This window comes from Sinohyriopsis cumingii, chromosome 1 (assembly GCF_028554795.1).
Source record: "Sinohyriopsis cumingii isolate HCF-2022 chromosome 1, ASM2855479v2, whole genome shotgun sequence".
Lineage (NCBI taxonomy): Eukaryota > Metazoa > Mollusca > Bivalvia > Unionida > Unionidae > Sinohyriopsis > Sinohyriopsis cumingii.
Window position 1 is genome coordinate 146,617,317 of NC_142961.1, and position 16,745 is coordinate 146,634,061.

The window sequence follows — 16,745 nt, forward strand, 5'->3', positions numbered from 1 at the left end:
GCAAGTATAGATCAAATATCTTTCCCAGTTGTATTTCTTCCTTTATGATGTTATATTGTATCTTTTAATTTGTTTTATGGTTTTCTAATTTTGACGATGGAATGGTGTACTATTTAGATTTTGTTTAAAAAAAATAATTTCCTATTTTATTATTCGAGTGATAATATGTGTCGTTCCTCATAATAGTCTTTAAAGATGTTGATAGGTAGGTTACGCTCGATCCAAGGTTCACGCTTCTTTATTCTCTATGTGTTTTTCCTGGGTCGCGTTAGGCCTCCTTTATTTAGTTTATCTGATTATGCTTTATTGAAAGATCCAAACGTATTTATGAGACCACATTATTCTATAGTGGTCAACCATGCAGTGCGGGAGAAGTTAGTAGGGTTTTAAACTAAGTGTTATACAGTATGTATTTGTGTCTTTATTTTGTCTGTTTATGTTCTACATTGGGTGTTTTCAAAGACTCATGATGGGCCTATGCACTTCACTGAGCCCTGTGACTTAGCCCCATGATGTCATCGCCATTTACTTCCCCCTTATATTTTCCCTGTATTCCTTCCTATATATGTCTTTAGAATTTTCTTTCAGAGAAAGAAGAAAAAAAATTAAATTACAAAATTCTTTTATTTTTTTCTTTCTTCCTTTCTTCCCTTTTCTCTTTTAAAAAAAAAAGTTATATGGGTTTCTTTGAAATATTTGAAATAGAATTTGAAATTTTCTTTGAAATATGGCTGTTGTGGGGTGCGAGGAGGGGGTATGGGTATGGCATCAGCTCGCAATTGCGCTACGCGACCCTTCGGTCTGTAATACCTATTCCTCCCTCCCCCTCTCTCCCCCAATTCCAACATCAATTGCGTTATATCAACCTGACGGTAAGTATCTATTCGTCGTAAGACGTACTGAGTTCTTGTTGTGGTTAATATTCTTATTTTTACCACGTATCTTATTTAAAAATCTTTATCACCTGTCCACAGGATATCATCGTAGTTACTATATAGTCTATACATTTTAGAACGATTTTGTTTTCGTAGTCTAAATCTATGAATAAAATGTTATTTTTGTTATACTTATATTTTTTGCAAATTTTCATTATTAACTTTATCCTATTATGTTTAGTTTTATCACATTGGACAATCGTATGTAGTTTGGTGAAGTTCGCTGTTTTACATAAAGGGCATTTCGGCATTATCCTCAGCATACGATGTTTGATTGTTTCTTCGCCTGTTAGCCAGGTGTTGTGCAGGTATTTAAAAATTATACTTTGTGTTTTGACAGATCTTATTTTCCCCAATTTTTCCAATTTTTTTGTCCAATTTACACCCTCAGTTGTCCTGCTCTACTCTACATTTTATATTTTTGGTTACCTCCTCCCTAATCCAAGCGTGACTTTTACTTATTAAATTTTGCATAAATCTGTTTTGTCTCTATATTTTAAAATTAGTTCTCATATGTTTGCGTGGCACTTCGATTTTTTTATATTAATTTGTTATTTTTGTATATCTCTGGTCGGTTTCTCAAGGTGAAGCCGAACCAGTAGATGTACGGTGCTTCTCACGCTGTAGCCGGGTCTGAGTGCATTTTTTTTATAATCTATTGATTATGTTAGTTAATTATAGTAGTAGAGGGCTCGGCAACCCCAAGCCCCTCTACTTTTGGCCCTATATAATGTCTCTTTTTTTACATGATGCATTTTATGATTCCATATATAATCTATTATTTCGTTGTCTGTTTTGTTTAAAATTTTATTATCCATATCTATGGATTTAATTATGTAGTTAATATTTGAGTATAAATAAGTCTTGGCCACTTGGGCCCGCTCCATGATAGGTAATGGCGCCATGGCCAGATTTTCACATTTTCTCTTATTTTATTGATAATATGTTCATAATTTTCTACAGCTTCTTTTTTTTTTATTACCAAAGTAAACCCCTAGAGCCTTTACAGTGTCTCTCAGTAAGTGTGTGTGTGGGGGGGCGATAATCCAGGGTGGTTGCCCCTCCAGTTAACTATTTTTAAGATTTCGTGCTTGTTGTGGTTTATTTTGGAACCCGACACTTACAGCATTTCCCCTCTCTTCTAAAGATGTTGCAATCATATGCATGTTAGAGCATTTTTTAATTCTTTTTTAGGTTTGGTATTTGTATGCCTTGTATAATCAGGGGCGGATTAAGGCTCACTGGTGCCCTAAGCACTGACAAATCTTTTCCACGTACACCTGAGAAGATAACCCTAGGGTGTACCATGATCAAGAAACAGAACATCATGATCAATTTGCACTAGTTGTATCATTTTTTTTTACAAATCTTCATTCTTTTTTCTTTCTTTCTTTTCACCCTTTTCTCAACTTTGTGGTGCCCCCTTTGGCCCTGGTGTCCTATGCACGTGCTTAGTCTGCTTAATGGTTAATACGCCCCTGCTTGCACATCTGGGTTGTTTCTTATCGTGTGACGTAGGATTTATATTGCCATTACGTATTCTAGCATTGATAGTGGACATCCTTGTATCACTGATCGTTGTATTTCAAATTCTTTCGTGCATTTCCCGTTTAATTATCCCAGTGTGTAGGATTTTGGTCCATTTTGGAAATTGGGTCCGAAACCAAATTTTTTAAAAACATTCTTTATACAGTTTTGTTCAAATCAGTCGAAAGCTTTCTCCTGGTCGAAGAGTACCATAGCACTCATCATACCAGTTTCATTTATGTAGTTAATTATAGTTTTAATGTTTAAAATATTGTTTTGTATATCCCTCCCCCACAAGTTTGATTTACATTAATTATCTTGTTTATCCTACCCTTTACTGTATTTGTTAAAATCCTACTTAAAATCTTATAGTCCGTGTTTAAAAGTGATATAGGCCTCCAGTTTTTAATCTCGTCTCTATTCCCTTTCCCTTTGTATATAATTGTGATAACTCCCTCCCTCATAGATTTAGTCATTTTATTTTTACTTAAAACTATATTATTATACAAAGCGTTTAAGATCGGCGTCAGTTCACCGTGGAACTTTTGGTAGAATTCCACGATGAGTCCATCTTTCCCTGGTGACTTTTGTGAGTGTTGATATACTTTTTGTGATTTCTTCATCTGAGATGACATCATCACATTGGTCTCTATGTACTGCTGATGTCATCTCACAGTCGACATTTTTTAAGTAGCTGTCGATTGTGCTGAAGTATATGTTCTGTGTGGTGTGTGGTGTATAGTTCTTTATAATATTTGGAAATATTATTTAGGATATCTTCTTTTACAGTATGGGTTACATTGTTTATTTTGATATTGTTTAAAATTGTATCACCCCCTTTTCTAAATTCTTCTCGCTTATATACGTTTTTTGCCTCGTTGTAGATCTCTGTAAATTTTCCCGCCCTTATTATTCTCCCCTGATTTTCGTCTTCTTCAACGATTTTAATTTTGTCTGTCAATCGTTTTTTTTTTTCTTTCTCCATCGTCGTTTGTTGTTTTGCTTAGTTCTAATTTGAGTTCGTGTTTGTCTTTTTTTTCTGGGGGTTTTCCGCCCTCTATTTGAGTACTGAATATTTATTCCTTTTATTTTGTTTTTTAAAACATCCCAATCAATTATTATATTAATATTTTCTTCATTTTTGACGGTTTCAATTTCTTTTTTTAATTATTATTTCGACATATTCTTTGTCATTTAAAATCTTATTATTTAGTTTCCATAGTCCTGACCCACATTTTTCTATTTTTTTCATTTTTAGGTCAATAGTGAGCATGAAATGGTCTGATAGCTTTTGGTTGGTTATTGCAGTATTAATATATATTAATGGATCATAAAAATTTCCGTAAAATTTATCAATCCTGCTAGACTGGTTTAATTTATAGTTACCCAGTTGAAATCTCCCCCTATGATTAGATTTTCCATCGAATATTGTTGTAGGTAGGTGTATAAGTTTTCTTTAAAATTAGTTTCTTATTTCTATTAGCTGGCATGTACACATTTATAATATGCCAATTAAACATTTTAACACGTAGCAACCGTCCCTTAAAAAATCCCCCCCCCCCTCCTCAAACCTTTCCCAGCTTTTTAAAAATATTATTGTTGCAACCAACTCTAATATCATTATTTGCAAAATTGTTGCATATCTTTATTGCGTTAAGTTTGTCTTCTACTAAAATTTCGAACTCTGGCTTAATTCTATAGTGTGTTTCTTGTATCATTATTACACCAAAGTTTGTTTCTTTGGCTACTTTGTCTGCTTTCGCTTTGTCTATCCCATTGCTGTTGATAGTAGCGATCCGGAAATTTGTTTCTTCCATTTTTGCTTTACTCCCAGGTGCCGCATCACTTTTATATAGAATTTAATTGTATATATTTCAGTTAAAGTTATTATATTCCATTTGTTTTTGTACACACACACCAGCACGCTCGACAAAGAGCGCTTGAGTAATATACAGTTTGATACATCCTACATGGTAGTGGGCAGGAATACATATATAGGTCGTTATCCTTCTCGACCGAAGTAGTAACATTGTTCCAATGCTAACACTCGACGTCCTCGATTTGTGCTTCATCGTATTTGCAGTCTATACACTTAAAGTTACAATGGAAAAGTGTACATGAACATATTTATACCATAGACAGAGCCTTGAAGTACTACTTTTTTCGGTCTAAAACTGTCCCAAAAAAAAAAGAAAAAAAAAACCAGCATGTAATAGTTCATTTCGATACAGTTGCACAGAGCATTTGACGTTCATTTTGATGTCAATATATATTGATATCGATTAAGTGCGATTTGTTTTCAAAGCTGCTTTATTGCTGGTAGTGCTTCTGTTTTCAAGTTCGATATATAATATACCCATGAAGCAGTAGTAATACAGAAATCAGAACAACAACCATCATCATCATCATCGGGAGTATTATTATCGTATATGTTGGTCACATCGATGATCATTAATAAAAAGCGGTTGAAATATGAACAATATTCCATCTCTTCAAATAGCAAATAACTAAGCAAAGTGTGTGTGTGTGTGTGTGTGTGTGTGTGTGTGTAATTTTTAACGTAGCTTTAAAAAAAAATGCAATCATATCGCTACCATGTCTGCATTGTGACAGTTTATAATGATGTCTAGCAATGTGGCATCATGCCACAAACATACAGCATTTTGTCCCACCCAATCACATTATCCTCACACCAATATCTTAATGATGGGCGCCAAAAGAGGCAGCTGCTAGTACCATTTTTATGTCTTTAGTGTGATTCGGCAGGGGTTTGAATCCGCGACCTCTCGCATCCAAGGCGGACGCTCTGTACAGACACTGCACCACCTGAGCGATCGCTTAGCAAAGAATGTACGATACTGTTTCCTGTTGTTCATAACAACTCGACCTCGAGACCCACCTGACGGAAAATGAAAGCGCATTATAACGTTATAATATACGAATCCGGAATTTTTTTTGATTATTATAATTTTCAAGAAAGTTAGTGCCTTTTAGCATTTGACAAAGTGTGCTTGCAGTTGCATACTAAGGGGAGGGGGAGTTTACAACATACTTCGATGCTGACTACTGATTTGAAGCATAAAATTAAAACTAAACAACAGCATAACATGTTTATATATCTTATTAAATACGTCTTCATTTGTCTTTCCGTGCGCCAAAATGCCTTCCTACACGAACATGTTCCATATAGGTAAATAAGTTGTACCAATCGTAAACAACCACCGATTTCGACATATATGATATCAATTTATAGGTTTCTCATCAGTTTAAATCGATCTGTGCAAAAAAAAAAAAAAAAAAAAAAAAAAAAAAAAAATTAAAAAAAATGTGTGAAAATGAATAATAAAAAAGTTGCTATTTGCGACTCATTGTCGCTTGCGATTTTACCGATCTTCGTATCCTTGATGCTTCCATCCTTCCCGTTTAGGGATGGTAGCACCTACTTGGATGCTAATACTATAGATTTGAAGCATATAATTAAAGCTGTACAACAGTAAATAATATGTTTATGTATCTTCTTATTAAGTACGTCTTCATAATGTATGTTCGTGCGCCCAATGCCTTCCTCTACGAACGGTTTCGATATACACGAATAAGTCATACCAATAGTAAATAAACACCGATTTTGACAAATTTCATATTAATATATAGGTTTCTCATCTGTCAAACTCGATCTGTGCCAACAGACATGTGTGAACATGCAGAATACAAAAAAGTGTACTTTTTACTGAATATTGGGTTCGACTTTACTGATCTTCATATCCTTGCTACGTTCATATACCGTTCCCGTTCTGCGATGGTAGCACATGCGTCCATGCTAATACTATAGATCTGAAGCATAGAATTAAAGCTGTACATAATTATAAAATATGTGTATGTATCTTATTAAGCACGTCTTTATCTGTCTTTCCGTGTGCCTACATCTGACCTATACGAAAGTTTTCCATATGGGCGAATAAGTCATACCAATCGCAAAGAACGATTTTGACACGTTTGATATCAGTTGATAAATTTTTATCAGTCTAAATAGATCTGTGCCAATATAAATGGGTGAAAATGCAAAATAGAAAAGTTGGTATTTTTCACTCAGTATCGCTTGCAACGTTACCGGTCATCGTATCCTTGCTACGTCCATCTGCCATTCCCGTTTTGCGATCGTATCACATTTTTTCGATGCTAATTCTATAAACCTGACACATATAATAAAAGCTGTTCAACGGTAAATAATGTGTATGCGTCTTATGAAGTACGTCTTCATTTGTACGTCCTTGCGTTTAGTGCCTTCCTAACCGAATATTTTCCATATAGGCGAATAAGTCATACCAATCGCAAACAACCAACGATGTTGACAAGTTTGATATCAATTGATACGTTTCTCATGATTCTAAGTCGATCTCTGCCAATAGACATGTGTGAAAATGCAAAATAAAAAAGATTGTTCTTTTTACTGAATATCGGGTGCGACATTACCGATCTTCATATCCTTGGTACGTGAAACTACCATTGCCGTTTTGCGATTGTACCACATATTTCGATACTAATACTATAAATTTGAAGAATATAATTAAAGCTGTACAACAGTAAATAATATGTGTGTGTATCTTATTAAGTACGTCTTCATTTGTCTGTCTTTTCTCCTAATGTCTTCTATACGATCGTTTAACAAACAGGTGAATAAGTCATTACAATAGTAATAAACACCGATTTAGCAAAATTTGATATCAATTGTTAGGTTTCTCGTCAGTCTAAATCGATATGTGCCAACAGAAATGTGTGAAAATGAAAATAAAATAGTTTGTATTTTTGACTCGATATCGGTTGCGACTTATACGTGCCTCTACCATTGCAGTTTGCCACGGTACCACATATTTCAATTTTAATGTTATAGATCTCAAACATATAAGGAAAGCTATACAACAATATATAATATGTGTATGCATCTTATAAAGTACATCTTTGTGTGTCTGTATGTCCGCTCAGTGTCTTCCTCAATGAGCGTCTTCCATATAGGCAAATAAGTTATAACATTAGTAATTTTTTAAAAACGCGATTTAGACGAATTTGATATCAATTGATAGGTTTCTCATCAGTCTAAATTGATCTGTGAAATATATAAATGTGTGAAAATGCAAGTAAAAAAGTTGATATTTTTTACTTGGTGTCGCTTGCGATATTACGGATCATCAACGGATCATCATATTCTATATTCTACCTACGTGCCTCTACCCTTGCCGCTTTGAGATGGTACCATATAATTCGATGATAATCATTTGAATGTTAGTGTTCCTAGATCTTTACAACACGAACGTTTATCTTAGAGTCGAATAAGTCATACCAATCGTAAGCACGCACAGATTTTGACAAATCTGGTATTATTTGGTAGGTTTCTCATCAGTCTGAATTGATCTATGCCTACAGAAATGTGTGAAAATGCAACCTAGAAAAGTTTATATATTTTACCCAGTATCCTTTGCGACTTTACCATTACCAATCTTCATATCCTTGTTACGTGCCTCTAGTATTGCTGTTTTGCGATGGTATCACATACCTCGATGCTGATACTAGTGATATGAAGCATATACTTAAGCAATAAAACAGTAAAAATTATGTGTATGTATCTTATTAAGTACATCTTCATTTCTCTGTCCGTGCGCCTATATCCGTGCAACATGATCGTTTTCTATAAGGCTAAATATGTCATGTTAATCGTAAAAAAAGCTACAAAGATTTGGACCTATTTGATATCCAGTCATTGGTTTCTCATTAGTCTAAAACGACCCGTGTCAATATAAATGTGTGAAAATGCTACCTTGAAAGTTGCCTTTTTTGTCTCGGTATTGCTTGCGACTTACCGATCTTCATATCTTTGCTACCCGCTTCTACCCTTGCCGTTTTTTGATGGTTTGTATATAACCAAATAAGTCATGCCAATTGTAAAGAACCACCGATGTTAACACATTTGATATTAGTTTATAGGTTTCTCATCCTCCAAATCTTTCTGTTTTTAAGAAACGTTTTTCTAATTCAACTAACGGGTCATCACGCTAAAATTACGCTACTGACAAATGTCACCTTAATATCCTACATACTAAACTTAGACAAGCAGGTAGTCTCCTGAAATCCGACCTTTACATGGTGAATTTAGTTAACTCTTTCACGTGTGCATGTGCTTATGATAATGAAGAAGTTGAACACTTTGTCTATTGCCCCTTACCTAATGCCAAAGATCCCAGCTCTTTCGCTCTACCTTTCAATACACTTCTTGGTTAAGTCTAGATTTATCATTGAAAAGTGACGTGACTACTCACCTACAATAAGATGTCTTTCTGCTTGTGTGATGACACGTTAGTTAAATTAGAGAAACGTTTCTTAAAAATAGAAAGATTTGGAGGATTTCGGATATCATCAGGCAGAGAGTTCTAAAGACGAATCGTATATGGTAAAAGGTCGTGTGAAAATATAAAGTTTGGTTGAGATTGGTGTGATACTTTGAGAGTAACGTAGACGATAATTAGATGCCTCATATCTCCTTTGTGGAAGAAGTTCGTTTAAATAGTTAGGTACTTGAGTATTTATAATCGAATACATAATGCATAATCTCTTCCTTTTCCTTCGTTGTGCAAACCAAGCAGTTTCCGCATAAAGAGACTATCTAGAAGAATTAATGGGTATAGATCTGGAACGATCCGTGCATCTTCCATCTGATTTTCCCCCCTTTATTCTGATCTTTCCGAATCTTCAATAGAACAATTATCCCAGACTCCAGAAGTATATTCTAAGGTTGGACTTATGAATAGTGTATATAATTTAGCTGAAGTCAACAATTAGTCTGCATTTAGACGGTAGTGTTTTATCTCCTTTCTTATACATCAGTATGTCATACGCTAGCTTGCACTGTGTTAGGAACACGCTGGCTGGGAGTGATTTATTTAAATGTATTTGCAATGGAACATACATTTCTTCAACTATACTTGTACAAGTTTATTACTTATTGGATTGGTTCCAGCGGTTTTGTTTAGGTCAAGACTAGTTACTACATCTATAATTTCTTGTTTATATATAATGATGGCAGAAATAAAAGTTTCATTTCTAACTTCAAAATGCGGTAACTGTTTATCATAATTTTTTAAACGTGTAACATATCAAACTTCCGAGTTCAACAGGTCGCACTTCTCCTGATCACTTGTTGCAAATTTAGATGATCATTTCGTACGTTTCAGTGGAGGTAATAGGTTCCATGTCTTTGTAGAATGTACTTGTTATCTCATTATTTTCCAATAAGGTCGAGGATTTGATCCGATGGCAGGGGTTGAACCTGCATCCTTTCGGTCGCAGGTCTGAGACGCTAACCACTGAGCCAATGTTGCTCCTCTTAAGATTAATATACCCATATGATATTTTCCAGTATCATACGTAACTATATGATACGTTTAATAACACCCAGTAACTCAGCAAATGCCGGCATGACGACATATGAATTGAAGGTGTAATGACGAATGTAATTTAAAGTCAATTATGTAACCTATTTTTATGCTTTTTATTGAATATCATTTCTGTCATGTGATACACATAACATAATCTTACATTTAAGTTTATTTAAAATGAAATTTAAGAAATTCGTTAAATAGTTTCAATCTTTTGCGACTCTCGTGAAAAGATCCTTCAATGCTGTTCATATAATTTTACATGTCATTATATTTCTTTATTGATTTGCACTTTGGTTACAAAAGAGACAACTTTTGCAATTTAAAACTTATTTCATCTATACTACACTAGTATAGCTCATGAAATGAAGGCAGTTTACTTGGCCTCTAATTCATCTATAGGGAATGATACCTGCGGGAGACTGCTCTATCTGACCAGTGTGTAACTATGGAAACGGTAATTTAGTGACCTCTTCTCCAGCCTCGAGCTTTAGGTTAAGACTGAAATTCGCTGTCTTATGTAATGTTCTGTATCTGTAGTTTAAAGCTGGGAGAATTATACAAAGAGAATAGCAAGTAAACCCTTCTGTAAATGGAGCAAACTCGCACTTTTACACTGTAAAACTAATTTATCTTACAATCATTTATGAATAATTAAAAATTACTGAGTAGTAACTAAGAATATATAAATTCTTTAGATGGAGACCCAAATTTCATTTTTTAAATTATCGTATTTTTTATGTTTACTTTCCAGATACATTTTTAAAAAAATTCTCAAGAAAATATGAAATCTGACAAAAGATAACGAAAGTCTTATTATTTTGATTTTTTGTAAAGAGCAAAGAAAGAAAACTATTAATGACATAAGCTTTCATCATGACATATACACACTAGCCTCCACAGAAGTACCTTTATGACAGTACGGTTAAAATAGAAATAAATATGCATATACAGTTGTAAACTTTCCCGATTTATGACTAAACATTTATACTGTGATAGGGTATTCTTAGTAAGTAAAATGTGTATTATACAATGAATGAATAGGAGGTATTCGATGAATGGACTGCACGCATTTCAGGTGCAGTGGCTACTCAAGATTATTTACTGATGCACAAACTAGTTATAGTTGTCATACTGGTTGTCATTCCAGGGATACTGACAGTCAGTGATTTCCACCTTGTAAAATCTTTCCTCTAGGGCGGACAATAATAATAGTTTCTGAAGCTGATTTTATTAGCAATGGTTTGCAAAATAACAACAAATATCCTTGTGTTTTATCAACTCATTATGGTTCCGCTGCTTTGGTAGAACAAAAAGGAATGTTCTTTATTGTTTTATGAATTTTATGCCCTGTGACAATGGCCAACATTTTGTAGGTCACGATCACTTTGGCATAAACTTATTTTATGCATGGCAGTTGGAAACTACGAAAATCTTCTTAGAGGCGAGCTGTATAATCGGCAGTTACATTGTTATTCTGAAAGAGTTCTGATAACTAAATAAATAAGTAAATAAATAAAAACACCATCTTTTATCATTAAAAGTTGCCAAGTGTTGTTTATACATTGTACGTGGCGTAATTCGTAAGTTTACTCGGCATATTTTCAACTCGGTAACGCCTGGTAACGGTCATACTTTTACCTAAATATGTGGGTCCTTTAAGAGCATCGTAAATGTATGGAGGAAAAGAAATAATTGTATTTTATGCTCATCTCAAAAGATTTGTTTGTATTTCTGCGAAATAGTCATACCTAACCAGATAATAGCACAGACCCCCCCCCCCACTGTAACTACAAAGCCTTGAGCAAGTGCGAAGTTACCAGTTAATTTTATTGTTTGTTTCTATTTTTGAAGTTGTCTTCGTGTGTGCGCGCGTAAATTGAAAGCTTGTTATTACCAGTCAATATCGTCAATCATATTTGCTCCATTATTCCATGCAGATAAGAAAGGAACTAATTTTGTGTTGAATTTGTGCCCCCCCCCCCATCCCACCCCGCCCCGGCACGGTACAATAAACAAACACTTGATTGAAAATAAAATAAAAGAAACTAACCTTGCATTGTTATAATGTATTCCTTCTTTTTTCATCATGCGAAATTTACAGAACAAAATATATCAACGAACTCCGTAAATGTAGCGGATGCCGGCATGCGTATGCATCCTTACTGTGTGTGTATCGCTAATGTCAGATAAAAAAAATATCGCAAAAGAGACGAAAATATCACCAGATTGCTTGAAGGCGCCTGCCATTCACGCATGATAAGTTTCAAGGTGCAAACGGACCAAGATTATATTGTATCCAGGTTAACTATACGACGATATCTCCCAAATAAAAAAAAAAATCATTATTTTAAAGAACATACAATGTGAGTGCAAATGATAATCTTTCGCAGGTATGAGTTACGAAAGTATCATGGGGGGGGGGGGGCACCAGACAGATGACCCCCACCACACAAAAAATAAAGTGTTTTCATGTACTCTTGTATACCCCAAGATGTGTGTGCTTGTTTAAAGTTTAAAAAAGGAATTTTGATCAAACTTTTAGTTTATAATTAGTCCTAGTGTTTTCTAAAGGGTAGTAGTCTGAAACATGGGTCTTATTCCCATTTTCAGATTTCATATCCTTGATTTTTAGTGATCTTTGTCAAGAATTTTCTATGTTCCGTGTATGCTATGTGTATCAATGCTATGGTGTGTGTATGCTATATAGTCTGTGTGTAGGGACAGCAATACTATGTCAAATTTGTCTCTGTTGTCTTAATATATATTTTTCTATGGACTTTTCAAATTTATTTGTTTGTCCTGGTATAAATTTAGTTGCTTTTGAATTAATTTGCAATTTAGAATTCCGGCGAGATGAACGGTATACTACCATTTGAAATTAAAATAAAACCTTTTGTTTTATGTGATTGACTATGGTGTGGTGTTTCTCACATTAAAGTCTATTTTCAAAATGAGGTAGGCTGTATTCGAGTCAGGGTCCGCACTTTCTTTCTTTATTTATTTGTGTTTCTCCCGATTCGAGTTAGGCCTCCTCTCTAGTATTTAATTTATAATGTAAAAGAAGTAAATATCCAACCCAAAACCCCTTAGGAAGCTTTATACATTTACTGGTTTGGTTTTAGCATGAAAAACATAAGTGACATCTACAAAAATAATAAACTGGTAAAAAGACTAGAAACAACAAGGACCTTTAGAAGTATAAAGGAACTTTTATGTAAATATAGGGAAAATGAGGAACTTTGGGGAATTGAAACTAAGGAAACATATAATTGGATAAGGGAAAATTTAACCTCTAAAATTAAAAATAAAGTAGAGGAGGAAATATCTCGGTTAATTGGGACAGACCTTAGAGGTACTGGACCAACATCGGCTCTCCAAAAATACAAAGCTTGATATTCAGATATCTACACGACATATGCATACATGTAAATTATCTCATGTGCAAATGTGCGAACTTCACAAAATATCATGCGATGGCACAGTGCGAGTTTAGGAAACAAGACAGGATACAATTAATTATGGAGATATCCAAGAAATAAAAATACAGAAGAAACCAAGTTTTATATCAAGACGGCAACTTTAACAAAACTTTAATAGGAAAAATAACAGATAACATAACTAAAACCATGATGGCGTGTGACCAAGTCATAAACATAAAAAAAATGAATAGGCAAATTTTTTTGTAATCCTTTCAAATTAATTAGAAAAAAGAACTTCTAGGAAGATTTGTGAATGGGAGGGACGGGGCTGCAAAGGGTGAAAAGAAGGGGAGGGAGATGGGGCAATGGATAATCTCCCCTTAAAGGGGACCATCACAAAGTGAACCCTTGCCCTCATACCCCCACCCCGGATTGGAATCTGCTGTAGCCGCCACCCTTTTAGATTCTTATAAATTTTCCTAAACAGCTTCAGTTTCTTTTTATTATCCATTACAATTAAAATTAAACAATTAAATAGACTTTAATTATATTACGCAAACTATCACAAATCCTAATTATCGGGACAGAGAAACTATATGGGAAAAGAACGAGATAATGACGTCATGGGGCTATGAAAGAGTCGGGAAAAACACCTCATATAGGAAACTTTACATACATACACGAAAACAAAGGATCTAATAAGTCTCTCTTCTAATTCTATTTGCTCAAAATGTGCAGCTCTCGCACTGCACGGTAAATCCCCACTGTGTGTGTGTATGTGTGTGTGTGTGTGTGTGTGTGGGAAGAACAACCATTTTTAGAGATTTTGGCAGAAATCCAATAAATAATTTGAGACGGCCTAACTCTAGGTGGGAGAAATACAAGCAAATAAAAAAGTGTATGGACTCCAACTCGAGTACAGCGGATTTCAATTTACAAATCCAATATGTGAATAATGACACAATATATTTGCACACAGAACACATTAAGTTTTTTTTTTCTTAATTAAATTATAATACACCGTTACTTAGCCAAAATTCAAAAATATATTAAATAAATAAAAATAAACCTTTTCTTGATCCGATTATAAGGTCCTAAGATTACTGGGGAGATTTGGGAAAAAATAAAGGCTATCCCAACATGGAAGCAAAATATAGCATACACAAACTATAGCATATATATATATAGCACACACGGGATACAGGCAACCTCTAGCCAAGGTCAACCAAGAGTATAGCGAAGGGATTTCAAGTCAGGTGATGGAAAGATAGAAACCTATTCGGAAAAACAACCCTATAGATAAAACTAGGTTTTAAAAGAAATACCCCGTTAAAAAGGAGAATTAAATTTTTTTGACCTAAATTCTTTTGCATAATATAAAACATACAACACATGGGGGGGGGTGGATAAATACACATAAAACACTATAATGTTTTGGAAAAGTGGGGTGGGGGGTCTGTCTGGTGCCGGCCCCCCCCCCCCCAGTACTTCGTCTTGTGGGGATAAATGTACGTCATTTCCTGCTGGCGTCCTCTATAGGTGGAAAATCGTATCTAAGTAACAGTGATGTATACTTTTATTTCGAGAAATTAAATTATTTTTTCTGTACACTTTATAGGTTTTTTTTGGTTCTTTTTGTTAAAGTATAACTACTTTTAATCATGTTATGCAAATCTGATGTATAAAGAAAAATGTTGGTGCATGGCCGGTAACTTTTATACGTCATGGCAACGGAAAATAAATTCCGCGCATGCGCATTTTGTGTGGGAGCACCAAAAAAAACCCCACACAAAAACAAGCAATCTACTAAAACAAGCCATTACGTGAGAACTTGGCCTGAAAAGAGCAAATATAGGTACTATAAAATATTGCTAGTCTCGGATTTGACAAGCCTTAGTTTTTTATGCTGATGAAACATTTTTCAGTAGAATTTTTTTTCCTACAGTTTAAATGCCTAATTTTACTGTTTATAATCATACATGTTCAAATGTACTGGTCACATATAACAATATCGTCGAAATATTAACTGATACCGTGCTGGATTTATATAGAATGTCTAAATAATCATAAAACTAAAGGTGTAATTGATTATAACCAATATATATTTTTTGCAATAACAAGATAATGAGATCCGAACATTGACCAAACAGTACTTAGAGAAATTCAATATCGATTAGTTCATCCTCAACCTCCAACTGATATACTTTATTGCAAGGGGTAAATGGTACCGTATTGAAAGACGTGTTAGGAAAAAGATACCGTTGTTAAAGAATATCCTGACCGACTGAGATCTTAACATCGTACATCATAGCTGCAAACAGTGCAAGCCAATATACACATTTGCATTATGCTCACGCAAGAAATATTGTATCAACCAAATGGGTTTCTTGACCGAGCGATGTCAAGCCCTTGCGCGAATCCCGCTACGAGTCATAGGTTTCCCCGATTCAAAGGAATCCTGTACAACTACTTCTGCAAACTGGAAAGTCCAACGCGTCCAATCTATCAGTAATGTTACTCTAATTAATACATGACCACAAATCCCAACTTCCCAATTGTATGTCAATGTCACAACTGCAAAGCTTCTCTTCGTTAACTTTCCGTAACTTACCGCCAGTATTTCACGCCGTGAAACTACACAACTCAACAACCTAATACAGGGAACCGTTTTTACTACGCCACCTTAGGCCTTTTAAATCATGATTTTTAGCTTCATTTCGCCTGTAACTTTGTAACATATTTACCACCACAGCAACAATAAATGGCGCCCGCCGACGGCGGAACAGTCCTTTTCTGTTGATTCCATTGTATAATTTACCAATCTCCAGTCATAAATACTGCACCTGGAGTCACACGATCAATTCACGCAATTAGATTTGAATAGGGACTACTGAGTGACAGGGATACTCATGCGGCTCTTACCTGAATTCACCAAAAGTAAACCATGTCATCTTGAAACTCACTTACACTTCACTCCTTAACGTTTGCCCCTAGTAATTGGCTAATTATTTTGGTCTAAAGACTATAATCCCAGCACCGACTTCCCATATTCAAGCAAGTATATAAGGAATCCTTAAAATGGAGAGCGGTAAACAAATGCGCATACTCCAAAATATATTACAATATTATACATACCTTGGAATTTTATTAACTATTTTTGTTTACATATTTTCATTGTACTCGTGGATGGGTAATGTGATTTTGCGTTCTGCCTTGCTTATAAAATGTATTGTCTTTGGTCAACAAAAGTTGATTTAGAGAGGATAAGAAAAGAAGTTTTGTTAAACGATGATGGAATTAAATAAACACTGGGGACAATATCGTACGTTGCACATAAATCGCAGAGATTAATTGAGATTTTGCTTAACGGTCAATCAGTCCGCACTCGAAGTAGGGAAATAAGCGAATAGTGCAAAAGCCGACCATTGTCTGATAAT

At 34.6% G+C, this 16,745-nt stretch overlaps 1 protein-coding gene across 10 annotated transcripts in view; it reads left to right on the top strand.

The window, feature by feature from the left end:
• The window catches only part of LOC149808102 (uncharacterized), a 534,871-nt gene that overhangs the window by 281,430 nt on the left and 236,696 nt on the right, over nt 1-16,745 (top strand). The window lies entirely within an intron of this gene.